The 27987-nt window shown below is 41.3% G+C and overlaps 1 protein-coding gene across 1 annotated transcript in view; it reads right to left on the bottom strand.

Moving 5' to 3' along the window:
- Positions 1 to 25807, bottom strand: part of KIAA2022 (KIAA2022 ortholog) — a 209239-nt gene extending 183432 nt beyond the window's left edge. Inside the window, exon 1 of the mRNA XM_018043990.1 lies at positions 25269 to 25807. The gene's annotated coding sequence lies outside the window, so the exon portion shown is untranslated. The remainder of the gene's footprint in view (positions 1 to 25268) is intronic.
- Positions 25808 to 27987: the final 2180 nt, after the last annotated feature.

Genomic DNA, 27987 nt, shown 5'->3' with positions numbered 1-27987 from the left:
CAAATATTGACTTTAGTTAATAATAATGTAGTAACATTGGTTTGTTAATTATGACAAATGTGCCATAGTCATGGAAGATATTAATAACAGGTGAAACTGGGTGTTCACTATAAGGGGACTCTCTGCTATCATCAAAATTATTCTGTAGCTCTAAAGCTGTTGTAAAGAAAAACAGGGAAAGCTACAAGAAAACATATTTCAGTTCAATTTAAGAACAGGCTTTCTGAAAAAATAAAAGGCATCCAAATTGGAAAGGAAGAAATAAATTTATCTCCATACACAGATGATGTGATTATATATATAGAAAAACCTAAAATGAAAGTGAAAATGAAGTCGTGTCCGACTCTTGTGACCCCAAGGACCGTAGCCTACCAGGCTTCTCCGTCCATAGGATTTTCCAGGCAAGAATACTGGAGTGGGTTGCCATTTCCTTCTCCAGGAGATCTTCCTGTCCCAAGGATTGAACCTGGGTCTCCTGCATTGTAGGCAGACGCTTTACCATCTGAGCGACCAGGGAAGTCCTAAAGAAAAACCTAGATTCCACAAAAAACCTGCAAGAACTAATAAATGAATTCAGCAAAGTTTCAAGACACAAAACCAACATGCAAAACTCAGTTGCATTTCTATATACTAAAAATGAACAAGCCAGTCAGAATGGCTGCGATCCAAAAGTCTACAAGCAATAAATGCTGGAGAGGGTGTGGAGAAAGGGAACCCTCTTACACTGTTGGTGGGAATGCAAACTAGTACAGCCTCTATGGAGAACAGTGTGGAGATTCCTTAAAAAACTGGAAATAGAACTGCCTTATGACCCAGCAATTCCACTGCTGGGCATACACACCGAGAAAACCAGAATTGAAAGAGACACGTGTACCCCAGTGTTCATCACAGCACTGTTTATAATAACCAGGACGTGGAAGCAACCTAGATGTCCATCAGCAGATGAATGGATAACAAAGCTGTGGTATATATACACAATGGAGTATTACTCAGCCATTAAAAAGAATATATTTGAATCAGTTCTAATGAGGCGGAGGAAACTGGAGCCGATTATACAGAGTGAAGTAAGCCAGAAAAAAAAACACCAGTACAGTATACTAACACATATATATGGAATTTAGAAAGATGGTAATGATGACCCTGTATGCAAGAAAACAAAAGAGACACAGATGTATAGAACAGACTTTTTGACTCTGTGGGAGAGGGAGAGGGTGGGATGATTTGGGAGAATGGCATTGAAACATGTATAATACCATGTACAAAATGAATCGCCAGTCTAGGTTCAATGCAGGTTATAGGATGCCTGGGGCTGGTGCACTGGGATAACCCAGAGGGATGGTATGGGGAGGGAGGTGGGAGGGGGGGTTCAGGAGTGGGAACTTATGTACACCCGTGGCGGATTCATGTTGATGTATGGCAAAACCAATGCAGTATTGTAAAGTAAAAAAAAATAAATAAATAAACACATTTACATCGATAGAAAAAAAAATAAAAATAAAAATGAACAAGCCAAAAAACAAATTAATAAAATTATCCCATTTATACTAGCATCAAGAAGAATAAAATATTTATGAATAAACTTAACCAAGAAGGTGAAAAACTTGCACACTGAAAAGAATAAAATGTTGCTGAAGGTAACTTAAGACACTAATAAACAGAATGACATTCATGTTCAAGGATTATAAGACTTAATATTGTCAACATATCAAAACCACTCAAAGCAATCTATAAGATTCAATTCAATCTATATTTTTTAAAAAACCCAATAACGTTTTTTGCAGAAACAGAAAAATTCATCCTAGAATTCATGTGGAATTTCAAATAGCCAAAACAATCTTGAAAAGAATAATAAAGCTGGCAGCATCACACTTACTGGTTTCAAAACTTACTATGAAGCTACAGTAATTAGAAAAAAAAAAAAACCATGGTACTGGGATGAGGGCAGACATATAGACCAATGGAATAGAACAGAGAGCCCAGAAATAAGCTTTCACTATATGGTTAAAAGATTTTCAAGAAGGGTGCCAAGACCATTCAATGGGAAAGGGCAGTCTTTACAACAGATCATGTTGGGAAAACTGGATATCCACATAGAAAGGAAGGTGCACCCTTATCTTATACCATATACAAAAATTAACTCAATGGATCATTGTAAGAGCTAAAACTATAAAATACTTAGAAGAAAACATAGGAGGAAAGTGTCATAATGTTTGATTGGGCAATGATTTCTTGGATATGATATCAAAAGCAGGCAAGAAAAGGAAAAAAAATTAGACTATATTAAAAATTTTTGTGGATCAAAGGAAACTACCAACAAAGTAAAAAGAAAATTCATGGAATGGGCAAAAATATTTGCTAATCATATAATCTGAAGAAGTATTCATATCCAGAATAAATTAAGAACCTTATAATTTAGCCAATAAGCCCATGAAAAGATGTTCAATGTAACTAATCATCAGAAAAATGCTCATTAAAACCGTGAGATACCACCTCAAAAACATTAGGGTGGCTATTATAAAAAAAAATTGAGAATAATAAATGTTGACAAAGATATAGAAAATTTGGAACTCGTACTGTTTGTGGGAATGTAAAATGATTCAGCTGCTATGGAAAACAGTATTGCAGTTCTTAAAAAAATTAAAAATAGAATTACCATATAATCTAGCAAGTTCATTTCTGGGTATATACTGAAGAAAATTGAAAGCAGGGTCTCAAAGGAGTATTCAGAGCAACATTATTTAAAATAGCCAAAAAGTGAAGCAAGTCAAATATCCATTGACAGATGAATGGATAAACAAAATGTGATATAAACATACAATGGAATATTATTCAATGTTTAAAAGGAAGTAAATTCTGACACATGGTACAACATGAATCAATGTCGAGGACTTCATGCTAAGTGAAATAAGCCAGTTACAAAAGGACAAATGAATACTACAGGACTCCACTTCCATGAGAAACCTTGAATAGTCTAATTCCTAGAGACAAAAAGTATAATGGTGATTGCCAGGGTTTGGGGAGAGGGTAGAAACGGACAGCTATTGTTTAACGGATACAGAGTTTTAGTTTACAAGATGAAAAGAGGTCTAGAGATGGATGGTGGTAATGGTTGTATATGTGAATGTACTTAACTCCACAGAACTGTATACTTTAAAATGGTTAGGATGGCACATTTTTGTAATGCATATTTTGCCACAATTAAAAATAATAAAATAAAAAGAATGAGCATCTGGAATGGACTGCCTTTGGGAGCAGTTACCTGCCTGTAGATACATCTAGGCAAGGTAATCTAGAAAAAATAATTAATGTAGCAAGTAAAAATTATTTAGATGACTTCCTAGTTATTTCCAAGGGGCAAAAAAAAACATTTGTGGCCAAGATGTCAATGTAAGGTTTAATGAGTAAACATACAAATGTCCAGGGTGGTAGTGCTTCTAAATGTTGTGATTTGCTGCACAAAGCACCAGTGAGGCACAACTTATACTTGTCTTCTGTTAGCAGGTAGTTAGAAATTATGCAATTGTTGGTTTACCTGATTCCATTATACACCTTTCAGTCCCAGGGAATCCTGCTGAAGAAAGTATTACATATGCAATAACCCCCAGAGTACAACTATCTTACACCCAGTCTTAGAAATAGTCCTGTACACATAGCTCTCCCCTAGTAAAACACAATTTCCCTGAAATGTGGGGATATTTTACTCACCTACCACTCCATTATTACTCCTACCACCTCCCTTGTCCCAGCTACAGTATCCTATACTTAGTAGGTATTCTTTAAGTATATAATATCTATGAATGACTTTGAACTTCAAATAAATGGAATGAGAAAGCCCCTTTAATACCCCTCCCAGAAATTAAGGGCCTGTCTCAAATATCAAGGCAGTCCCAAACCGCCATAAGTGCCTTTAATGTATATTAAGGTCTCTCTCTGCCTGACTGTTGAGTTTGGATATTAGTCTTCTTAAGTCCTAGGACTGGAACTTACACAGTTGGCTTTCTTGGTTCTTAGGCCTTTGAATTCAGGCTGGAAGTACACTGTTGGCTTTACTGGGTCTCCAGTTTGCAGACAGAATTTTGTGGGACTTCTCAGCCTCTATAATCACATGAGCCAATTACTTATTTTGTATACACACACACACACACACACACACACACACACACACACGCACGCACACACTATTGATTCTTTCTCTCCAGAGAATCCTGACTAATACAGATTTTGACCAAAAGTCCCCTTCATGACATTTAAAATATTTAATCGTAAATGATTCAAAGTTACAGGCCAGAAGACTCATAAGGGAAGCCAAGTATACAGATACAAACCTATCCCCTATTGGGTGAGTTTTAACTTCAGGTCAAAGATTAACCTTCTATTTGGCCAAAGCCTTACTTGCTAACTCAAAAATGGGAAGGCAGTAATTAACTAGATCAGTGGTTCCCAACCTGAGGTCCCTGGTCTTAACAGACCACAACGGTAATCATCGGGATCCTCAAGTCATTTTTAATATTTCAAACCTTTAAAGAAAACAGTACTTAACTGTCATACAGCTGTCCCAGTTATCTAAACGTCAAATTTCTTTGCTTTTCCCTGGAATTACAGCAACCAAGCACAATAATATTGCTTATTTATGCTGATTAGAAGCTCTGACATACACATATGTGTTGTATATGAACACAGAGAACTATTATTTAATAAATGTAACTTTTTCAGAAGAAACAACAACCTCTTCGAAGCACTAGGCCTTATGAAAAATGATTAGAAAAGGGTTTGGGACGGCTTGAAAATATTGGGAAGTACTGATCTCACTGATCTGTGGCTGAGGTCTCTTGCAGTTCTTCCAGGTCCCATATCTACTCGCCTTTCTTGTCTTTTCTAGTGAAGACTACAGTCTTCACCTAACTGAGACACTGGAAACAGACTAATAATGGACTTCTTGGTCTGCCACCCTCTTTGGGTCTGAGGACAGCTGTGACATTTCTGCAACCTCCTATGTCCCCTACACCCACACATTCAGACCTGATCGTTTAAGTGGGGGGCTTTACATAGGCAATAAAAGGCAAGATTTCCCCTGGCCAAGCTGGCCAGCATACAGGCAAGTTCGCTGCAGTTTAGATGCTGTAAGTGCCACTTCACATTTCCCAAAGCCTTTGATAGGTGCAGCAGGTTCAGACTCCCACAGAGAAGTTGTCTGCCCAGTTTGAAGGAGAAAAGCTTCTCAGTGCCTAAAACCACTCCTTGTTATAAAGGCAGCTTTAGCTCTGCAGCTTTTGCTGGGGGGAGGGGAAAGAGGTGTGGAAAGAAGCTCCCTTGAATTGAAACTTGAATCTGGGGGTAAACACAGCTGGGACGTGGTCCAACACTGGCTTCTATAACCTGGAAACAAGAGCACCCTATGTCCTAGCAAAATACACATTTGCTGAGTCTCGTCCTGCCTATTTCTAAACCTCAATCAACTGCAGAAATAAGTATCTTTAAAAAGAAAATCTTTTGGCAGGGGAAAGGGCTCTTTTTAGAGGAATTTGCTTAATTATTTCAATTTAAAATCTTGAACATTTTTAATCCCGCAGTCCTCACTAATTTGCAAGCACACACTCACTCATGAACACACACAGACACTTACACACACACACACACACACACACACACACACACACACACACACACACACACACACCCCAGCCCTGCACGAGCTTGAGGCAGAAATGCAGTTAGCCACTAGCGTGACTCCTGCCTTTCCAGCCCTGTGTGAAAGAATAGAGCCTGGAACTGAAAAATTGAACCTGTCAAGTGCTTCTGAACAACTACTGTGAATTGACATTTGGCCCACCTAAAGAAAATCACAGGCAGCAAGGGCAAGTTAGCAATGAACTAAACTGATTAAAGCAGAAGCATGGTGAGCTTCAGTGAGCTAAGGTCTGACTTTCTAAGACCCAAGACGACCAGGAATAACTGTGCTTCCATTTAACTTTATTTTATTTTGTAATCTCAGCATTCTGCTTTTTTTTTTTTTTTTTTTGCTGTGTAACCTTGAGTGAGTAGCTTAATCTTTTGGTGCTTCATTGGTTCAAACACACTGAACTATCTAGAGTGACAAACCATCACCTCTCTTCCTGCAGGTCTTGATAGTTGAATGTAGTTTTGCATGTACAACAATGAGTGCAACCAAAATTGTACTCAACAATTCTAATGTATGTGCATGTGTGTAGAAGTGATGTGGCTTAGTCAGGGATGGAGCCCCCTCTCACATAAATACTGAAGAAGTTTTAAACACTATTGTCCTGTATGTTCTGCAGCTTGGAAAAATTGAACACCTGACCTCACCCTCATAGAACAGGGAAAACAATCACTGTCTCTTCCTTGGGGTGGCTTCTCTGAGCCTGGAAGCCTGAGAATTCACTCCTCATGCACCTGAGGGTCACTGCCTACCCTTGGAGGTGGAAGGGTGTGTCAGGGTATCTCTCGGTCACACTCCAAATTTCTGACCACAATCTAACTGTTATGTATGAATAATTCAGGATCAGGAGTCCTGAAAATGTCAGTCTAGATTTTGTTGTCGTTGTTGTGTAGAAGAACAAGATCTAGTCAACGGACAGGAACCATCTTGCTGGGGAATATAACATGGTCCTTGCTTCTTCTCTGCATAAGTCCCTCCCTATGCTATCGATATTTTAATGGTTATACAGCAAAAGTGTGCCTTAAAAATTATTCATTGACAAGATTTCAATGTACAAATCTGTCTTTTGAAGCTGTGCATTATGACATTATAATGTTAAGTGGGGAAAAAGCAAGGTACAACCACAGAAACATTAAAAACATACAGGAAAAAAGTTCAGAAGATAAAAATATTAAATTGAGCAGTCCTTGATTTCCTCATTTTTATACTCTTCCATATTTCCCACACTTTATTAAAATGGAATTTTTATAACCATTGACTTCTGTTTTAGGTTTCTTTTTTCTCTTTTTTCACCATGGAAAGATGTCAGGTACAGGATATGGAGTCAGGGATCTCAAATAAATTAAATGGACATGTGGCCTTGTTAAGTAATTTTCCTTCTCTGGGCTTCTATTACTCCTTCAAAATATGAGGTAGGAGACTGACAAGGCAGTATCCTTAGAGACCCTTCCAATTTTGCTCTTCAGTGTTTTATAGCCAAAATCACTGAGCTGGCTGAGCTGCCTAAAGCCTTTGCAAATTGTTCTCTGGTCCTGCTGCTAAGTCACTTCAGTCGTGTCCGACTCTGTGCGACCCCATAGATGGTAGCCCACCAGGGTCCCCCATCCCTGGGATTCTCCAGGCAAGAACACTGGAGTGGGTTGCCATTTCCTTCTCCAATGCATGAAAGTGAAAAGTGAAAGTGAAAAGTGAAAGTGAAGTCGCTCAGTCGTGTCCAACCCTCAGCGACCCCATGGACTGCAGCCTTCCAGGCTCCTCCGTCCATGGGATTTTCCAGGCAAGAGTACTGGAGTGGGGTGCCATTGCCTTCTCCCATTCTCTGGTCCTAAGAGCTATCAATTAGTTGGATTCTCCAATTTTCCTGTAACGTAATTAGGTATCACTTTATAATGAAAAATATCATGAAAAAGTAAGGTACATGTAATTGACTCTACAATACAGCTAGAATAGGAAAGGAAATGTAAAAAAGAAAATGGAATACATCCCTAAACAAGATGTTGAGTGAAGGAAAAGAAAGCTAGCTGCAGAATAACACATACATTAGGATATTATTATTTATGTAAATTAAGAAAGGCACACAGGACAATTCTATATATTGCTTCTCACTCACTCTCTTTAGTCCATCAGTCATGTCTGACTCCTTGTCACCCCATGGACTGTAGCCCACCAGGCTCCCCTATCCATGGAATTCTCCAGGCAAGAATACTGGAGTAAGTAGCCATTCTTTTCTCCCAGGTGATCTTCCCAACTCAGGGATCGAACCTGGGTCTCTTGCATTGCAGGCAGATTCTTTATCATCTGAGCCACCAAGGAAGCCCATATGGATATATAAACTATATGGAAGAATACATACCAAATTAATCTTTGCCTCTGGGAAAGAATGGAGAGGAATAGGGGATTGAATTTGACTTGTCTATAATGTGTTATAATGTGTTTCCCACTGGGAAAAGATCTAAAGCAAACTTTATGTTGAAAATGTTAACAGTTGTTGTGCAACATGAATAAGGTTTGGAGATCAGCTATATAACATAGTGCTTAGAGTTAACAATACTGTACACTTAAAGATTTGTTAAGTGGGTAGACATGTTAAGTGTTCCTACCACACACACAAAAAAATGTTAAGTTTGTCAATTCTGAGTCAAGATCCAGGTGTGTTTGTTATATGATTGATTCTCAATGTTTTTCGGTATTTTTCTAATCACTCAAAATAAAACATGCCATTTTTAAAAGCAAAAGGTTGATTATTTCTTTTCCGTATTTTTCAAAATCTGTTAAATGTTCATGGGTTATTTTGATATATGGTAAACGAATTTAATCTCAAAACTAGGGAAATGGAAAAGAGAAAAAAAGTAATGAGACAAAGAAAAATGAAAGAAGGGGGTCACCAGAATGAGATACAGAGAAGCCCTGGGAGCCTCAGGAACTTCTGGCCCAAAAGGAACCAACAAACTCAAAGATTTAACAGATTTAGCCAAAGATTTAACAAACAGACCTATTGCAAGATGGGGGCTTTTGGGTGTTCCATCCCCCATCCCTTACCATACGTATTTAAAACCCCACTCTGTCTCATTGATTTTCTGCAGACAGAAACTTCCAGTGAGTCTCCTCCAATTACCTAGCCTTTCAGGGACAAAATTTCCATCTTGCCTTCCAAGGCGGCTGCTACAACACCACAAATCACCTTCTGCCATCCTTTCTTGAGCCAAACTCCTACTGATTTCCAGAAATCATATGGGGAATATGACTTTCTAAATTTATTCCCTCACAGTACTCAGCTCACAATATTTTTTAAACTAAATGTCTTACTGTAAAAGTTGAACCTGCTGAAGATAAAAGCTTTTCCTTTTTCCTCTATTGTCCTTCCCCAAGCTAAATCCCCCTCATAGTCAGAAATGCCATTTTATCCTACAACTCTGAAGAAATTTCAGTCATCTTGGTTCTTTGCTGCATACTGATTGACAATTTGATCCATTTGCTTTTATCAGTTCACAGTCTCTTGATTTCTCCCATGGCCCCTTTGTCAGCTCTTTTCCCCTAGCCCTCCTTGCTTTCTGTGGGCACCTCACAATATGGTATTTTTGAATGGCTCTTCCTACCCTGAACTTCTGCTACACGTAGGAGCTATAGCTCTTAGTTGATATAACTGAAGTGCTAGTTCCAGACTTAACTCTCTAAGGATAGCAGTGATCTTGTATCCAGCCACACAATATGCCAGGAAAGCAGCTATAGTCAAAGGAGATATGGATCACGGGCAACATCAAGTGGAAGGTTGAAGGCCCTGCTGATAAGTGAAGAGGGTAGGCTATGAAGGCGAGGAAGAGTTAAGTGGAATGGATGAACACAGCCTTCATGTGTTCAGAAGTGATAGTCCCTCTTACCTCACAATTCAGAGACCACTGACAGGGCAATCTAAGGGAAGGGATCAGGGCTTGGTCTATAGTAATCACTCTGTCCCTGATTTACAGTATGGCTTTGTGAAATTCACTTTAAAGTACCAGACTCAATTCCCTCATCTGGAACATGTTACCATCATGGAAATTGTTGCTGTGGGAAAAGACCTTAGAGATTAGCTCTAGACCAAGCCCTCATTTCACAGTTTGAAAACTCAGGCCCAGGAAAGGGAAGCAACTTGTCCTATGTGGTCTTCAATATTTACCTTTCTTAACTCCATGAGGTTGTTTGTGAGGTCACATGAAATAAAACATAGGAGCCCTTTTAATCCTCTAGAAGAGAGGGGCTATAGAATTCTAAGGTGTTATTTTTGGCAGCCTTAGTGCCTTTGGCCCCTTAACAACTGTCTCCTGAATGAAGATACACCAATCTTAGTTTTAACTTCCTCAGGACCACTGAACACACAGCTGTCTCTCTCAGCTGGCCATCTCAGCAACAAGCGCAAAAAACAGCTCTCTACCCTATTATCCACTGCTGCTTCTCCCACCTTAAACTATCCCAGCTGCTTGAGCATTCCTTCTATCTGACAGTCTGGAAACAACTGGTAGCCCCAGAGTCCTCCTCTGAACTCACTGTAGCCAATACTGCCTTACATCGTGTGACATCCAGCATTTCCATGCCATAAGTAGGACATATGGAGAAGGGAGAAGCTCATTATAAAGGGCCTTCTAGAGGGATCTTGGGAGTGAGAACAGAGCCATGCAAATCAGAGAAAGGCTGAAGAAAACCAAAAGGACAGAGGGCAAAATAAAAAGCATACCTAGGATCACACTTTTTCTTTCAGTGCATACCTAGGATCACACTTTTTCTTTCAGTGCATACCTAGGATCACACTTTTTCTTTCAGAGTCAAAATGGCTCTTCATTTAAAAGAGTAATTTGAGGGTGTTCCTCTCGAGTACATGGTCTGGCTGTATGATGCAGAATTCTGGATTCTTAAATATAATAAGATGATTTTTCAGAAAATAAAAGAACCCCATTCCTGGCATTAGCTGCATCCACTTTAAGCCTCGATTAACCAATGGTACTCGGTACTGGAAGATATAAAAGTCATATCTGAGGGTTGAATGGCAGTGGTGAGAATCAAAAAGGAGAGATTAGTCCACCTACCTGCTTTTCAGCATCTTTCAGTAGTTGGCTAAAAGTGACTTGTCCCTTACGAATCATGAGTTATCAGGGTATCATGACAGTATCATGAGTTATCAGGGTATCATGACAGCAGCAGTATCATGACATTACCAACTTATCTGGACAATAAAAAAAATGGGTTTTTCCATTTATTCAAGTGCTAAATATATGTACATGTAGCAACCAAAGCATTATTGAAATAGAGCAAAAAAGCACTGGCTTATAGGAAAGGGTGAGATAAATGACAAGGAAGGCTAACTCTAGGTTCTCTTCCCAGATTTATATAGCAATATCCTGATCCTGGCCCCTCTGCTTAACCAGTGACCACTGTCTTCAAAATTAACTGGTGTATTTGCAGCCTCCTTGAGAGACAAAGTGACAAATTTGGATTCTGGTTGCTCCTACTGTATTATTTCTATATGTCTCAGTAACAGACCTGGTATACTCACCTCTTCCCCACAAATGCACATATGGAAGGATCTAGGTGAGCCATGGTCCTGGATTTACAACCTACACCTTGATCTTGTGTTATCAAGTATGTCTACCTCTCTGTCTCCACAGTGTAACTTTCAAACTCTTTCTTCTTCAGATGACTGTCAATGACTTTCTTTTTGTTTAGCTTTAAGTCAAACCACATAAATCTGAAAAAACTCATTGTAGCACTGCATAATTCCCTTTTCTTTCACTTATTTAGCCAAATGAATTTGACTATGTCATTTATGAAACATCTTAACATACCAAGGCCACAACTTTACACATATAGGATTTGTTACCAGAAAATGCAATGTGACTTATAGACTATACATATGACATACATTAAATAGACAATGGGTGCACCTCTTCTCTTACTGAGATGTAAAGTACATAGGTAGCCCTACGCAAACACCTGAAGATGTACTCACAAATATAGAGATCCAAGAAGGGAAAATGTTACTGAACTACCTCAAGAGGAAATTGAGAACACTGACTCTACCTTAAGGAAACTCCTACAAATCTAAGCAAAGAGAGATTTGAGAAGGCAACAGTTATGCCAGTGTACAAAGAATCTGTGTAACAGGATCTACTGACTCCCTGGGCCTTGGACAAAAAAGTGCCAACAAGTCAACACAGCTCTGTAAAGGACAGAGCTCTGTCACAAATGCCGCCCCCATGCAAACTGAGTAAGCATGCTGGAGATAAATGACATAACAGGGGGCAACCAAGATGCCAAATAAACCCTAGATTCTACAAATCAACAGAATGCCCTATTCATAACTTAATCTTTTCTGTTATTATTTCCTCAATCAACAGTTACTTCAGCCATAGATGTGAAGTTTGCTGCAATGAATAAACAAACTTCTCCCCAATAGGAGAGAATTTCCCTTTAACAAAATGAAGTAGGACAGGAATCTGCAACATGTTACCCCACTTCTCTTACAAAGATTGAGAGAAAGAAACATATTTAATACTTGGTATAGTTTCTATCAACTCTCAGTTCAGTTCAGTTCAGTCACTCAGTCCTGTCCGACTCTTTGAGACCCCATGAACCGCAGCACGCCAGGTCTCCCTGTCCATCACCAACTCCCAGAGTTTACCCAAACTCATGTACATTGAGTCGGTGATGCCATCCAACCATCTCATCCTCTGTTGTCCCCTTCTCCTCCCACCCTCAATCTTTCCCAGCATCAGGGTCTTTTCAAATGAGTCAGTTCTTCGCATCAGGTGGCCAAAGTATCGGAGTTTCAGCTTCAAAATCAGTCCTACCAATGAACACCCAGGACTGATCTCCTTGCAGCCCAAGGGACTCTCAAGAGTCTTCTCCAATACCACAGTTCAAAAGCATCAATTCTTTGGCGCTCAGCTTTCTTTATAGTCCAACTCTCACATTCATACATGACCACTGGAAAAACCATAGCCTTGACTAGACGGACTTTTGTTGACACAGTAATGTCTCTGCTTTTCAATATGCTGTCTAGGTTGATCATAACTTTCCTTCCAAGGAGTAAGTGTCTTTTAATTTCATGGCTGTAATCACCATCTGCAGTGATTTTGGAGCCCAAAAAAGTAAAGTCAGCCACTGTTTCCACTGTTTCCCCATCCATCAACTCTACTATATTGATAATGTCCAGTTGAGTTCCTTGTACACATATCCTTGTAGTATTCATAGCACCACAGGCTTTGGAAACAAAACCCCAGCCACAGATCTCAAATCCAATAACTAGGTCCTTGTTGTATTCTACCTATGCCACAGTATCTCACAACAAACTTCAATTGTTATAGAACCAACCTTCCTTTCTCACTTCTGGTCTTCCTATGACAGCCATCTATGTATGTATTGTTCAGTATGGTAGCCACTAACCACATATGCTTATTAAGCACTTGAAATGTGACTGAATTCCAACCCCTCGCCAGAAGTAATAAGAAGCCCTGCCCTCCAAGTGTCTACAGAGGCTGAGTGGGGAACCTGAACTTCCATTTCCACCTAGCAGTAACAAAGGCATCACACTCCCTTCCCCTGCTGAAGCAATGTTGGAAAGAGCTAGCTAAACAGAAGGTTTGAATAAGATCCTGAGTCTCAAAATGTAATACAAAAATGTCCAGGTTTCTATTAAAAATCACTCGTCATACCAAGAACCAGAAATATTTTAAGCTGAATGAAAACAGGAAATAAATAGATGTCAAAGCTAAGATGACAGATATTAGAATTAACTAGCAACGATTTTTAAATAGCCATGATAAAAATGCTTCAGTAATAAATTACAAATACTCTTAAAACAAATGAAAAATACAAAGTCTCAACAAAGAAATATAAGATACATGTTTAAGGACCAATTAGAATTTTTAGAAATTAAAAATACAATAACTAAAATTCTAAAAAATATCAATATATGGGCTCTAAAATATAATGAAAGGGACTAAGGAAAGAATTAGCTAACTTGAAGACCAAATGATAGAAATTATGCAATCTGAACAAAGAAACTCAAACTGAAAAATAATGAACAGGATCTCTGTGGGGCTATAAAGAAATATCTAACTTTCCTGTCATTAGAGGAGGCCTGGAACAACAGGATAAAGAAGGCAGGACAGAAAAAGTATTCAAAAAAATAATGGCTGAAAACTTCCCAAACTTGGCAAAAGACATAAACCTACAGATTCAGGTAGCTAAGAGTATATGCAGTGAAAATATCCTTCAGGAACACAGGGGAAATCAAGAAATCTAAGCTGAAGGAAAACCAAGAGACTGTTGCTAACAAACCGGCACTAAAAGAATGACTAAAGGAAGGTCTCTAAACAGAAAGAAAAATATAAAAGAAGGAATCTTGAAACCTCAAGAAGGAAGATAGGACAATAGAAAGTAAAAGTAAGAGTAAATACAATTGACTTTGCTTCTCCTGTTGAGTTCTCACAATTATGTTTGACAGTTGAAGCAAAAATCACGACACTGTCTGATGTAGTTCTAAATATATATAAAGGAAATATCTAGGACTATAATATTATCAGTGAGGGAGAATACAAGGACTTAACGAGAGGTAAGGTTTATTTAAGCAGGTAAAATGTTGATACTAGTAGACTGTGATAAGTTAGGTACAGGAATTCTGGAAAACAGTTTTGCAGTTTCTTAAAAAACTAAACATACACTTACCATATGACCTAGTAATCACACCCTTGGGCATTTTCCCCAGAGAAATGAAAACATGTTCATACAAAAAACTTTACACTAAACTGTACAGCTTTCTTTGTAATAGCCCAGAACTGGACACAACCAAAATATTTCTCAGGTAAATGATTAAACAAAAGGTTTCAAGGGAGCTCAGTGGTAAAGAATCCACCTGCCAATACAGGAAACAAAGGAGACCCAGATTTGATCCCTGGGTCGGGAAGATCCCTTGGAGAAGGAAATGGCAACCCACTCCAGTATTTACCAGTATTTATGCATGAAGAATTGATGCTTTTGAAGTGTGGTGTTGGAGAAGACTCTTGAGAGTCCCTTGGACTGCAAGGAGATCCGAGCAGTCCATTCTGAAGGAGATCAGCCCTGGGATTTCTTTGGAAGGAATGATGCTAAAGCTGAAACTCCAGTACTTTGGCCACCTCATGCAAAAAGTTGACTCATCGGAAAAGACTCTGATGCTGGGAGGGATTGGGGGCAGGAGGAGAAAGGGACGACAGAGGATGAGATGGCTGGATGGCATCACTGACTCGATGGGCGTGAGTCTGGGTGAACTCCGGGAGTTGGTGATAGACAGGGAGGTTTGGCGTGTTTCAATTCATGGGGTCACAAAGAGTCAGACACGACTGAGCGACTGAACTGAACTGAATGCATGAAGAATCCCACGGATAGAGAGACTGGTGGGCTGTAGTCTATGGGGTAACAAAGAGTTGGACACAACTGAGTGACTGAGTACACATACATGCAACCTATACCGCTTTCTTTGCAATAGCCAAACACTGGACACAACCAAAATGTTCCTAACAGGTAAATGGTTAAACAAACAACAATATATACATACCATGGAATACTGCTCAACAGCATAAAGAAATGTACCATTTATACGCAAGACAGTTTAGATCTCAAGGGCATTATACTGAGTGAAAAAAGCGAACCTGAAAAGGTCACATACTCCATGACTCTATCATTTCTGAAATGACAAAACTATAGATTCATTTTTTAAAAAGTATTAGTGACTGCCAGCGTTTGGGGATAGAGGGAGTGAGGGGGTGAATGTGACTGTAAAAAAAATAATAATAGGTAGCACAAGACAGATCTTTGTGCTTCCCTGGTGGCTCAGAGGTTAAAGCGTCTGCCTCCAATGCGGGAGACCCGGGTTTGATCCCTGAGTCAGGAAGATCCCCTGGAGAATGAAATGGCAATCCACTCCAGTATTCTTGCCTGGAGAATCCCAAGGACAGAGAAGCCTAGTAGGTTACAGCCCACAGGGTCGCAAAGAGTCGGACACGACTGAGCGACTTCACCTTAATAGTATTTATATTGATGGTGTCAGTGGTACACAAATCTACACATGTGATAAAATGACATAGAACTAAACAAACCTATTGTTCTAACACCAAGTTCAAGGTTTTGGTCTTATACTATAGTTAGGTAAGATTTAACTATTGGTGGAACTAGGTGAAAGGTACATAGGACCTCTCTGTCCTTGAAACTTCCTGTAAATCTATTATTTCAAGATGGAAAGAAAAAAATTCAAGTCACTGTCACTACTATAACCTGTGTCAGGTTATATGGCATGGGGAATTAAGGTTGCAGATGGAATTAAGTTTGCAAATCAACTAACCTTGAGATGGGGAAATAATTCTGTCCTGTTCATCCAAGTCGGAGAAGACAATGGCAACACACTCCAGTACTCTTGCCTGGAAAATCCCACGGATGGAGGAGCCTGGTAGGCTGCAGTCCAGGGGTTGCACAGAGTTGCACATGACTGAGCGACTTCACTTTCACTTTTCACTTTCATGCATTGGAGAAGGAAATGGCAACCCACTCCAGTATTCTTGTCTGGAGAATCCCAGGGACAGGGGAGCCTGGTGGGCTGCTGTCTATGGGGTTGCACAGAGTTGGACACGACTGAAGTGACTTAGCAGCAGCAGCAGCATTCATCCAAGTAGACTCAATGTAATTACCAAGTTCTTTAAAAGTAGAAAAGGGAGGCAGGAGAGTGAGCTATCAGAGAAGGAGACATGACAATGGAAGCAAGATTGAAGTGATGCAATGTAAGGAATCAATCCATTATTGCTGATTTTGAGAATGTAGGGAAGCCATGAAACAAGAAATGTAGGCAGAATCTAGAAGCTGGAAAAGAAAAGGAAATGGAGTCTCCCCTACAGCCTCCAGAAAGGAATACAGCCCTGCTCATACCTTAATTTTACCCCAGTGAGACCTATTTCAGATTCTTGACCTCTAGAATTGTAAGATAATAAATTTATGTTGTTCTAAACCACTGAGCTTTTGGTAATTTGTTACAGTAGCTACAGAAAACTAATACAATCACCAACTAGGAGTTAAAAACTAACCCACTCAAAGATGGCTTTTTGCAGAGTACATTCAATTCATCAGTCAGAAGTGAATAACTAAGGACTGTAATCTTGAGTTATATATATTGTAATCTTGAGTTGTATATATTATATATATTGACCATGGCTATATACCATGGCTAATGCAATCTGCAATTCCATATCACCAATGATATCAATAATAGAAATCTTGCCTCATAATCGCAGGGAAAAGAAATATGTTACTCCTTATTAAGTGGGGCCTGGTAAGGCAATGCAAACATAAGAATAGAAGCATTTGTGCCATGGAGGCTGGAAATCTTGTTTCAGTTTCAGTTCAGTTCAGTTCAGTTGCTCAGTCGTGTCTGACTCTTTGTGACCCCATGAATCACAGCATGCCAGGCCTCCCTGTTCATCACCAACTCCCGGAGTTCACTCAAACTTGTGTCCATAGCGTCTGTGATGCCATCCAACCATCTCATTCTCTGTCGTCCCCTTCTCCTCCTGCCCTCAATCCCTCTCAGCATCAGTGTCTTTTCCAATGAGTCAACTCTTCGCATGAGATGGCCAAAGTACTCCTTCCAATGAACACCCAGGACTGATCTCCTTTAGGATGGACTGGTTGGACCTCCTTGCAGTCCAAGGGACTCTCAAGAGTCTTCTCCAACACCACACTTCAAAAGCATCAATTCTTCGGCACTCAGCTTTCTTCACAGTCCAACTCTCACATCCATACATGACCACTGGAAAATTCATAGCCTTGACTAGACGGACCTTTGTTGGCAAAGTAATATCTCTGCTTTTCAATATACTATCTAGGTTGGTCATAACTTTCCTTCCAAGGAGGAAGCGTCTTTTAATTTCACGGCTGCAATCACCATCTGCAGTGATTTTGGAGCCCCCCAAAATAAAGTCTGACACTGTTTCCACTGTTTCCCCATCTATTTCCCATGAAGTGATGGGACCAGATGTCATGATCTTAGTTTTCTGAATGTGGAGCTTTAAGCCAACTTTTTCACTCTCCTCTTGTCACTTTCAACAAGAGGCTTTTTAGTTCCTCTTCACTTTCTGCCATAAGGGTGGTGCAATCTGCATATCTGAGGTTATTGATATTTCTCCCAGCAATCTTGGTTCCAACTTGTGCTTCTTCCAGCCCAGCGTTTCTCATGATGTACTCTGCATATAAGTTAAATAAGCAGGGTGACAATATACAACCGTGACATACTCCTTTTCCTATTTGGAACCAGTCTGTTGTTTCATGTCCAGTTCTAACTGTTGCTTCCTGACCTACATATAGGTTTCTCAAGAGGCAGGTCAGGTGATCTGGTATTCCCATCTCTTTCAGAATTTTCCACAGTTTATTGTGATCCACACAGTCAAAGGCTTTGGCATAGTCATTAAAGCAGAAATAGATGTTTTTCTGGAACTTTCTTGCTTTTCGATGATCCAGTAGATGTTGGCAATTAGCTAGAGAGAATTTTCTCCTGTGTTAGTAAAGAGGGCATTTATACTTATTTTCTAACAGGGGGAATGTAGAAATCATAGGAAAAAATGCATTAAATTAGAAAAAGGATGGGGTTAATAAAGTTGGTAAAAAAAACAACTCAGCAGAAACAAAGCTAATTTTTTATAATACAGGAGAATCTGTTTTATTCTTTTCTCTTCCTCAGTATCCTAGTGCTTAGCATGTAGTAGATGCTCAATAAATGTTTGCTGAATCGAGTTAGAAATGATCATTAATGGATCCTTTCAGATTTAGAATTCCATTAGTCCTCATACTCTGCCATACTCCAAACTGCTAAGAATAGAAACAAAGGGACAGGCAAGAAACATTTATTCATAGATAGGAATACCACATATTCTTACCATTGCATTTGCATTGCAAATTCTTACCATTGCATTTGCATAGCACATATGTGGCATGCTTGCAGAGGCTAAGGAGCATTGCCTTTAATATATAATGTTGAAGTGTGAAGTGAAGTCACTCAGTCATACCTGACTCTTTGCGACCCAGTGGATTGTAGCCCACTCAGGCTCCTCTGTCCATGGGATTCTCCAGGCAAGAATACTGGAGTGGGTTGCCATTTCCTTCTCCAGGGGATCTTCCCAACCCAGGGATTGAACCCGGGTCTCCTGCATTGCAGGCAGACGCTTTATCCTCTGAGCCACCAGGGAAGCTCCAGAATGGCTAACATTGCAAAAGGCCCATGAGTCCCAACAGTCCTTATGAAGATATCTGGACACCACCTCCCTCTCTGGCTCCATCAACATACTTAACAGTCAGTGCTAGCAAGAGTTTCCAATTTTTGTCAAGATAAAATTTCTCTTTGGCTAAGAGAAATATATAGAAATAGAAAACTGAAGAGAGAGCAATGGAGGCAAGTAAGTGTGAGTGAACTTTTATGTAATGTATTTTATATATTAATAATGAACTTGCAGAGGTTGAGTGTTGAACAAAATCTGAAAGTTAACAAGTCAAAGATTTAGAGAAACTAGCCCTGACTTGGCTTTGGTGAGAACAGTAATGGCAGAATGAGTAATAAGTGACTCTTTTTCATAATAAAAAGAATGCCTGTGAAGGCTAATCAGAAAAATGCTTATAACGGTAGCTGAGAGCTGTGAACCACAAGTATACTAATACCAGGCTTTTTTGAAAAAGTCGTCTTCATGTCTCCCCTTTCAAGTTACCTTGACGATGACAGTCATGCAACAGGAATTCGTGTAACAACTGGGCAAAGGCTAGTGCAGACGTTTTTAACTCACAGTGCATGGTTGGACTCCCTGAAAACGCATGAAAGTGTCATATCTTTAAATCAGCACAATTCTGAAGAGAGTATTCTTGACATTCATCAAATTTTCAAAAGGGTTCATGCCAAAAAAAAGGTTAGAAACCACTGAGCTAGACAGTAATGGTCCATTTTTTCTACTCCCCTACTTAGTAAAACTCTTCTTCAGAATGTGTTCTAGTAACTTAGTAAATAAAGAGACAGAGGGTCTCTGTTCAAGCAAGTTGCAGAGACCTGGTCTCTGGGTTAATAAATCATATGGATGCCTAGAATGACGTGGAAAATATTGGAAAGGAAGATGGGAAGAATTCATTAGCACCACAAAATTTAAGTTACTGCAATAGGCAGGAAAGAAAAGATCATTATTGACATTTCAACTCAAATTCACATGCGGATTTCACCTATGGGATCATCCTCCTGCCACCTCACCAGGTTCTGGACAGTCTCCTAACCCCTAGATATCAGCTGATAGGTATGTGTTCAGGAAATGTGGACTCATCTGACAGTGGCCTAAGTAAAGCTCAATTATGAAGAGGAAGCTTGTAAACATTTGCAAAAGCAACTCTAAATGGCTTCACATTTTCTTCTTGTCTACATTATTTCTTTTTCCATAGCAAGCCAGATTTGGCCTGTGGGCTATAGTCTCTTTTGACTCTGGCCCTAGATCAATGAAAACCAATCATAGATACTTAAGACTGGAAGGCAGTTTAAAAAGTTATCTTGTCCATTACAGAAAAAACAAATGGAAATATACATAATATATGTAATATATATATATATATTTCATTCATATATTTGTATATTTGGCAAGACCAATATCTGGCAAACTATTCTGGACACAGAAGTACCTGTGAACTTCTCAAAACATGTTCTAAAAAGAAACTAACACAACACTGTAAATCAACTATACTTCAATTCAAAAAAAATTTTTTTAAAAAGAAGAGTTCAGGGAATTTCATGATTTCACTTCAGGACCCTGGTTTCAATCCCTGGTCAGGGAACTAAGATGCTACGTGCTACAGGGAGGGCTAAATAAATACTTAGAAAAAAAGAATTCACACCTCAGTTGCTACCACCCTTTTTTGTCTTACAACAATTCATACTATGGTCAGGATGATCTTTCTAAACCTAAATGCCTTCTGATATGCTTTAAGCCTATAAACTATTACCAGTCTTTCATGAAAGAACAGCCACTCTCCAGCAAGCAGGCCACAGCCGTTTGTGTGTGCATGTGTGTGTATGTGCATGCACAAATGCATTTTGGAGGGATATCTTTAGACCCAATAATCTAATTCCATCAAGCCCAAAGCTTGAATTATTTCTTGTATTCTTATCCTCCAGAAAGACTTCTTAGCTAGGAAAAAGACAGACTGAACTAGTTAAGGGATTATGACATTTTCAAAGCTCACTCAGATTTTACAAATATAACCATCTCCCTAAATCAAGAAGCATATTTGATTTAAAAGTGACCTACAGTTAGGGTGACCATAGAAACTTTTTGTCCAAAATGGGACACTTGAGAGTAAAATAAGTATGCTGGGACAACCAGGTATAATCAACAACATATGGCCACCCTACTTACAGTCTTCCATAGAAGAAACACTTTAACTTACCCTCAACAAAATGAATCTCTATTCCTTGTTGTCAATGGAGGATGGCTTAACACTACTCTAGTAGTCATGCCCACAGTATAATCTTGTTCTCTAACCTCTAAACCTCCCCAAGTTAAACATTAGGAGCAACTTCTTGCTTAGGCTAGCCATATAAAACTTAAGATAGGCTATTGAGGGAGAGAGGTATAACTTTTAAATGGGATTTGGGGGTTTTTGAGAAAATCGTCAATGATTAATTATATCAAAATCACCCTACTGAAGATGGAGAAATGACTTATTGACGTGCCTTTTAGAAAAATTAAAATTATGTTCATAGTAGGATCCTGAAGACATCAGTCCTTTTTCTACCGGAGAACAAGAGAGGGAAAGATATTGAGCCACAGTGCTTATCTATAGAAAATGAGACCAAAAGGAACACATTCCTTAGCAGAGGCCTGCAAATCACAGTAGGCAATGAGGGACTGGCCCCACCCTCAACTGTAGCTGGCCCAGAAAAGGCCTTACCATCAGTAAAAGGCAGCTTCCTCCCACACTCCACTTTCCTGGTTGACCCCACCCCAGATCACATTCCCCAACATTTAATGCGCTACTGTGGCACAAGGACAGTGTTGTTTGAGAAGAGAGGAAAGTTCACCTCTGCCTAAAATGAAATTTTCTGGGAGAGAGAAAAGGTCTGAGGTTAAAGGTAGCCTCGAGTGACACTGTTTTGTCCAGTCCCCTTTGTTTTGTTTCCAAGCAGCCCTGGAGAAGTGGCATGAAGAGCCCAACCAAGTTCTTTGTGTCTAACCATATGACATTGGGTTTGAAAAGGTGTTTTCTGGTTGAGAAACTGTCAATTAGGGAGCTAGCTGATGGGCTACTTTTCAGAGGAGGCAATGGGGAAAAAAAAAAAAGAAAATGTCCAACTCTGAAGTTTTTATGATAGGAAAAGTAGGAAAGCCAGATGACCTATTCCTTAGTATATCATTTCCCTTCCCTATCATCTACTTTGGTTCTTCTCTCCTTTTGCTTACTGCAAGAAGGAACACCTAAACCATACATGTGCCACCAGATAAATAAGTTTAAAGATAATATAACAGAATCAAAGGCCAATTAGAATCTCCTTTTATCCCTTTACTAAGGGTTTGGAGAAAAACAAAGTATTCACTAGAACTGGACTTAGGAACACAGAAACTGCAATCAATGGTTCTTTGGTTAGGCTGGTACCTCTCCTAAGCAAATTCTTCTGTGTAACTGGGATCTCTACCAGTGATTGTGTCAGAAAGTCATGAGCATGTATGTTTAAAACCGAGCCCTTATCACTTTTTTCATCTCTCTTCTCTCACCTCCTAAACACAGGCAACACCACCACATCTTTAGCTGTCTCTGTTCACTGAGTAGTTTACAGGTAATCAGACAATTGTGAAAAAAAGAAAAAGGGAAGAGAGTCGGACTGAATAAAACGGAGAGAAAGCAGCAGTGTGCTGTACTTGTTTGACTTTGGCAACAGGGTGTAATAGGTTTGCTTGTGTGTGTGTGTTTCAAAAAGCATTGATGCATCGAATATTTATTCACTGAACAGGTTGATTTATTTAACAGACTTGATATATGTCAGATTCTACCATGTGCTTACATAATTGTTACCCATTTATCAGAGCTGTTATTTAGCCAAATATTTGTTTTAAAAGCATTTTCCTTTAAATGACTTTCTCTAGCCCACTGCACAATCAATCCATGGTTCATTTTAATTATGTAATGTTATGTTACATTATGTTAACAACAGCTATTTGGTGGAGGTCTCTGAAATCTCATCTTCCAGGGCCATTTCCATCTCCACCCAAAATCTATTTCTTTTTCCCCTTGTAATAAATTTCTGGTTAAAATCACATCATAGGGAACATTTAAAAACTATGTATAATGCTTTTTCATGTTATGTTATTTTACACTTTTGATTTCCAGAAAAAAAATGCAGTTTCTCAACATTCTGCTAAAATCACAGATCTGAATATTAATAACCTAAAAAAACTGGCTATAAAGACAAAAGTATGATTGTGTGTGTGTTGAGGGTGTGTGTCTGTGGGGTGTGGAAAAGCAGTTGGAACAGCAATGGGAGAGCTAGGTGGATAATTAAAATAAGAGAAAGTAAATGGAATCAAATTTCAAAACAAATTTTGTTGAATCACCCTTCTCCATCTGAATACATGTGCAGAAAGAATCATATTTTTTCAACTCAAATGCATTCAGTTTATCTAGATTCTGTGGGAGGTAAAATATTAGAAGGTATTTCCAAGAAACAAAATGTTTAATCACTAGCTGCCATGCCTAGTTTGAGTTCCTCTACTGTAAATATGCCATCTGCAAAGGCAAGAGGCTTGTTTTGACCTCCCAGGTCAAGAAGTGTGGGGACTAGTAAAGAAGAGGTGTGGGAGGGAGGAAGGGAAATCCCACCATCACACAAGTGAATCTCTGACCTAGTAAGCAAATACGTTTGTGTTGTTACTGTTGGGTAAAATGTACAAGTCTTCCAGAAATTAGACACTGTAATAAAAATGTACCAGCCCAAATTTAAATTGCTCACTAGACAGATGGTTAATTATATTCACAGCCACATATTTCACTGGGATAGAGTTTCAGACACTCAGCCAGTTTTATTTGATTAGCCGGTTTCCCAGTTAATATGTAAAATGACAGTTACTTAGGGCTTTTTTGTCACCTTCTAAAAATATATTTTAAATAAGTATAAATTCTCAGCCATGAGAATTTCATGGCTGTAAGTAAAACGTTTGGTCATGTTAACCTATGTGTAAAAGATGTAAGAGAGATTCATCCCTCGAAACCCGAATGGTCTCTATAGTTCAGAGAAGACCATTGGAGCACATTTTCTCACCAAGCAAAATATCTCCGCAACTATCAGCACACTCTTCTCCACGATCAAAAACAACAGAAGAGATATTCAAATCCCAGGGTAAAGTGTTTTAGATGCTTTTTAAAAACAGCCCTGGGAGGCCTACACACAAATCATGTCTTTGCAGATAACAGTGTAGAAAATGGAACGCTAGGAAAAGGCCACAGAGCTAAGTATATTGCTGTGCACAGAATTCAACAATATGCTGGGAGCTGAAACCCAGAAGCAAAATACCAAGCCCACTTATTCCAAAATGCAAACAGAAGCTTGAAGAAAATCAAATGTGTTGGTGTCGAAATGGGGATGCCATTTTTTCTCTCTCTCTCTCTCTTAGAAAAAAAGAAAACCTTGGGCGGGTTATTCGATCCCTCATGGATCAGACAGAAGCAGTCATGCTGAAACCATTGGATTCCTCAGCAGAACGGCGCCAACTCAGCGGCGCGTTTTCCACACTTTCCCAGAGCCTGGCCCGACTCCCCGTGTGGGCTCGAGGCCTCCCCGCCCCACCGGGTGTGAGAGAGCGGAGCGGCGGTGTGCTGCCGGGAGCGGCAGAGTGAAACGCCAGAAGCCACGCAGGAAAGCGTCGATTCGACTGCCACCGAGAGCGGGAAGGGGCAATGGGCCAATTACGCAAAGGTGACATGCCGCGTGGGGCTCTATGGGGCTCCCAACTTAGACCTGCCCACGGCCCTGGTCCGGTGGCGAGTGTTCAGTGGCGCTCTGTGGTCGCCAGTGCAGCCCAGCGGACACGGAAGGTGTCGGCAACGGCGCTTCTCACCTTTGGCCCTGACTCCTGGTCGCGGCCGCCTCGTGGGTTTGCCCGCTGACACCGGAGAGTGCAGTGTTAGTGCCCGTTCCCCAGCCAGGATCTTCCTGGCGCCGGCCCGCAAGGAGGCGGCACTCAGCTGGTCCCCGCCGCCCCGCTCTGAGCGCTGTGGCTCCGGCCCGCTCGCTTCCCCTCCCCCTCGCCGCCACCCCCTCCCCCGGCGCAAGCACACAGGCCTTTCCTAGATTACAGTGCCTGTCGGGGCTAACCGGGATCTCTCGCCCTCGCGGCCTCACTCCCTCATAGACAGACAGACACACGCACGCCATTCTCACACAGACGTCCTCCCTTCTGTTTCCCCTGCTTCCTCTTCTCGCTCGGGTTCCCCCAACGCGTTCCACCCCCTGCAGCCGCCACCCCGCGTCAACCGGGAAGCCGGCGAGAAAGGCCGGGGGCTGGATGGCAGCGCTTGTACTCACCTCCCAGGCCGACTCCGGAGACACGCGTCGCCGGCGGACTCAGGCAGCTGGCGCTGGAGCTAGCGCGGCCGCAGTCAAGGCTGGGCTGCTCCCGTCGCCGCAGCTGCTCAAGCTGTCCCCTCCGCCGCTGTTGCTACTGCTGCCGCCGCCGCCGCCGCCTCTGCCTCAGCTCCATGCGCCGGGCCCGCCAGGTGGACGCGCCTCTCTCCCTCAGGCGCCGCCGCCGCGGCGGTGCTGGATGGTTTCAGAGCTGTCTGGTTATGGCCCTAAAACTCAGCGTCTCAGTGGCCGCCGGCTGCTCCTGAGGTCCGCTCTTCTAGTGCACCGCCGCCTGCTCCGGCCGGGGCTATCTCACCAGTGGGCTGCGCGCACGGCGCTGGAGCCTGCTGAGTGCCGTGGCTGCGGCCGTCCGCAGGAGGGAGAGAGGAGGGCGGCTGCTACTGCCGCTATCGCTGTTGAAGCTATTGCTAAATGCTGCTACTGTCGCTACTGCCACTGCTGTGGCGGCGGCTGCTGCTGCTGCTGCTGCTGATGCTACTGGTTTTCCTTCCCGGGTTCTCCCCCTGCCTCTTCCCCACTCCTCCTCCCCCCCCCTCACCCCGCTCACTTTCTCCACCTCCTCCTCCTCCCCCTTCTCCTCCCTCGCCGCTTTTCTCAGAGCCTCTGCGGGCGCTGCCTGGTCTCCTCTTCTCCGTGAGCTGCCTCTGCCCATTCAGAAAGGTGCCCAGAGTGGGATTGCCTCGGCTGCCACCATCGCTATTGCCCCTGCCATTGTTTCCTCCAACACCGCTGTTCTTGCTGGACCCGTTCCCCCCTCTACCTCCCTTGCCTACCACAGCCCTCCTTTTTCCTCACGCGCTCTCTTTACCCTCTCTACAGTCCCTTCCCATGTGCCCCCTCCCACTTTGTCCGTCTGTCCCTCCCTCCCCTCAGGCACCCGGGAGCGCGCACTGCGCGGCCACCTGTCATAAAGGGCGCGCACCCCCTTCCCCACCCCCACCCCGCCCCCCACTTTTATTCTCGCAGCCAGTCCGGTCCACCGCGCCAGTGGCGCGTTCTTCCCTGGCAGACACACAGCTGGACATCACTCTTCCACGCCTTTTAGGGTAGTTATGTGTACAGAGAGGGCGCTCTGAAGTTTGGGGAAGAATATTTCAATGTTCAAAGGAGACGCTTCTCCCACCAAGCGTCTAACCATTCAACCTCCACCTATCCTTAACTTCAGAGTCTAGGCCCTCAGGAGGGTGGGTTGTGTTGGAAGAGCTGGATGGAGGGCCATTTTCCAGAGAACTGGAGATGGCTGGGGTTTTTTTTGTTGTTTTCTGTTTTTGTGTTTTGTAATAAAGAAGAAGAGAAGGAGGGAACATGAATATGCCTGGAAGGAAATGGGATGTACCTGACTGCTGTCCTAGAGAAATCTCTTAGGTGGTCATTTACCATCAGAATTCATGGGAACCCAACAGGAAAAGCCAGCGATTCGAGAGCAGCTTAGAAGGGACCATTCAGCACTCCTGGAACCCTGAGTGTAAGGTTGGGGCCTAAGCCCCTGAGTCATCACCACTAAGAACCAGGGCAAATGATGGAAAGGTTAAGTGCTAGAACAGAAGGTACAAAACTAAGCTACTTTCTGTGCACTTGTTCCAGCAAGCCTTTACCAAAGCACAGTTTCTCCTATCTGGCAAGGCCCAATTTCAGATGTATTTGCTGCCACAGCTGCAACTTCATTTTGCTGCCAGGGTTCAGGCTTTGAGACCTTATATATGCAACTCTCACCATCACCCTCAGTAGAACCTCTATGACCTGTCACACAACCCTTCTGCACAGATTGGGAGGGTCTGTTTCCCTTTCCCTGGCAAAGCAGGAAAGACAAATGTTCTAGATATCCCATTGCCAACAAGGTCTGTGTTACCTTTTCTAGTCTAGAGCACTCTCCATGAGTCTTTCTTCGCTGAGAAGTAAAGAGTCTGAGCACAGGGAGTCCTTTTACAGTTCCTCATCTCCATGCCTTGGGTTCTGCCATTCCACCTGCTTGGAACACTCTTGTCCTTTCTCCCTATCATTTTATATCTGTTAAACTCATCCATAAATAATAGCTCATCTACAAGTAATTGATAATTATTGAGCTCCTAATATGTGCCAGATTCTATGCTAAGCAATTTACATGAATTGTTTTATTTAAGCTTCACCAGTCCCTGGTGGCTCAGAGGTTAAAACGTCTGCCTGCAGTGCAGGAGACCTGGGTTCAATCCCTGGGTCGGGAAGATGCCCTGGAGAAGGAAATGGCAACCCACTCTAGTATTCTTGCCTGGAGAATCCCATGGACTGTAGCCCACCAGGCTCCTCCGTCCATGGGGTTGCAAAGAGTCGGACACGACTGAGCGACTTCACTTTTCTCATTTCTTTTCAAGCCTCACAACAAACACAATTTTATTATTCCCATTTTACAGATGAGAAAATTGAGTCACAAAGAAAGTACATATATGTACTTGAGAATTAAAAAGAATATCTTCTTTATCTTGCATTTGCCAGGCACTGTGAGAATATATTTGCATCTTTCAGGTACCTTGGTAAATGTGAAAAAAAAAAAAAAAAGATTTGGCCTTTCCTCTCAAAAACAAACAAAAAGGTTAAACATGTGAAATGCCATCTCTCTATTGGCTGGATCTCAGTGGCCACAATGGATTGCTATTTTCCCATTGATGGAAAGCATGTTGTTTTC

The sequence above is a fragment of the Capra hircus genome, assembly GCF_001704415.2.
Source record: "Capra hircus breed San Clemente chromosome X unlocalized genomic scaffold, ASM170441v1, whole genome shotgun sequence".
Taxonomy (NCBI): domain Eukaryota; kingdom Metazoa; phylum Chordata; class Mammalia; order Artiodactyla; family Bovidae; genus Capra; species Capra hircus.
Note: the sequence above shows the minus strand (reverse complement) of the source record. Positions and strands in the feature narration are given on the sequence as shown.